We start from the raw sequence: 1,713 nt of genomic DNA on the forward strand, positions 1-1,713 counted from the left end.
CTACTACTACTACTACTACTACTACTACTACTACTACTACTACTACTACTACTACTACTACTGCTGCTGCTGCTGCTGCTCCTGCTACTACTACTACTACTACTACTACTACTACTACTACTACTACTACTACTACTACTACTACTACTACTTCTGCTGCTGCTACTTTTTTTCTTCTTTCAAGAGCCAGATCTAAAACAGATATTGTTTGTGACTCATCCTCAACCCGGATGCTCTCAAAAATCGAAATAATATTCTGCTATTTTCACGTCACCGTTTTGTTCAAGTTCCTAGAAGAGTTATTCTTGGTCCGTGATCTTCCTTGTGCATCTTAATCAGGAAAACAGAATATGAATAGTAATGGAAAGCACTGAAAGACGAACCCAACATTTTGTAACTTTCAAATGCTACACAACTGAACTGGCAGAGAAGACAGTTGTCAACAAGTAAACACAAACAGTCTAGCCTTTGCAAAACATACCGACCCAAAGACTTCAGAGAAAGCGCAGACAGATTTCTAAAATTCAATATTGTCTGTCTCGAGCGCTGAGGTATTATCATATTTTAGTGTGGGTGTCGCTGTTTAGCACCCACTTCGTAAACCTTATTGTGTTTGAGGAGCGAGCGTTTGACAGCGGGATTTTGTTTGAAAGAATGTTATGGTGCTTCACAGCCTCGTTTGAATCATTCCAAGTTCAACATTTGCGTATTGTCAGAATTGAAGAGAGGGTCAATGGAGAACTGTTGATCGAGGTGTTCTAGAACAGACGGTCAATCCGACATTATTTGGACATCAGAAGTGTACTGTTTCCTCTGTTGGTATCATGTTGGGCCCCGAGAAATACGGGCCACAGTTCAAATCTGCAGCTGGACAGGATTGAACTTTAGATTTTGCAGAAGGTTTCGAAGCTCTTTTTCTGATTATTCTTTCGTTTAGCTCTGTCCAATCAAAGATGAAAGTTCTTTTTAGAAAGCTTCCGTTGTGAAAATAACCACAACGCATTAAAAAGAGCTCTAAACCAATAATATTATGACTCATCTAATTCTATCCCATACCATGATCAAATCAACATACTATTTGTTTGGTACGTACCTAGATTCTTGCTGACCAACAATTGTGGTTGAAATGTCCGTCTCTTAGCCTTACAATAAAGAATGCTTTTTACGTGATTTCGATTTCCGAGAAGGGAAGCCTCTTGTATTGTGTATCTCCACCTTTTAGCAGGGAGATGCAGTTTATGGGACACTTGAACAGACAAAAAGGCCTGGAACATCTAACTCTCACTGACAAAAATGAAGGTAAAAGAGGCAGGGATAGGCCTCGAGCAACCTATTGGAGAGCTTAAACAGATTGGGGGGGGGGGGGGAAACAGGGAAAGGTCAGAATAATGTCGCTTTTTGAGAGCATTTCAGAGAAGGAATGGATGGAGAACCGTGTACGCCATTGTCTGTCGCATATAATGTACTTGATGACGATGACTGACAGGCGAGGTCCAAGCAGTCTGTCTCCCAAATTACCAAAATTGTGCAGAGGGAGTCGTAACAATAGTCAAAGCCAATGTTCTACAATGTAAAAGTAACTCATTTTGGAGACTGGCTGGTCGCAGCAGTGTTTTGGGGAGCTGGACCCTCGGTCGACAGAGGGGCATGAGAGAGAGAGCGAGAGAGAGAGAGAGAAAGAGAGAGAGAGAGAGAGAGAGAGGGAGAGAGAGA

This window comes from Aplysia californica, unplaced genomic scaffold (genome assembly GCF_000002075.1).
Source record: "Aplysia californica isolate F4 #8 unplaced genomic scaffold, AplCal3.0 scaffold00157, whole genome shotgun sequence".
Taxonomy (NCBI): Eukaryota; Metazoa; Mollusca; class Gastropoda; order Aplysiida; family Aplysiidae; genus Aplysia; species Aplysia californica.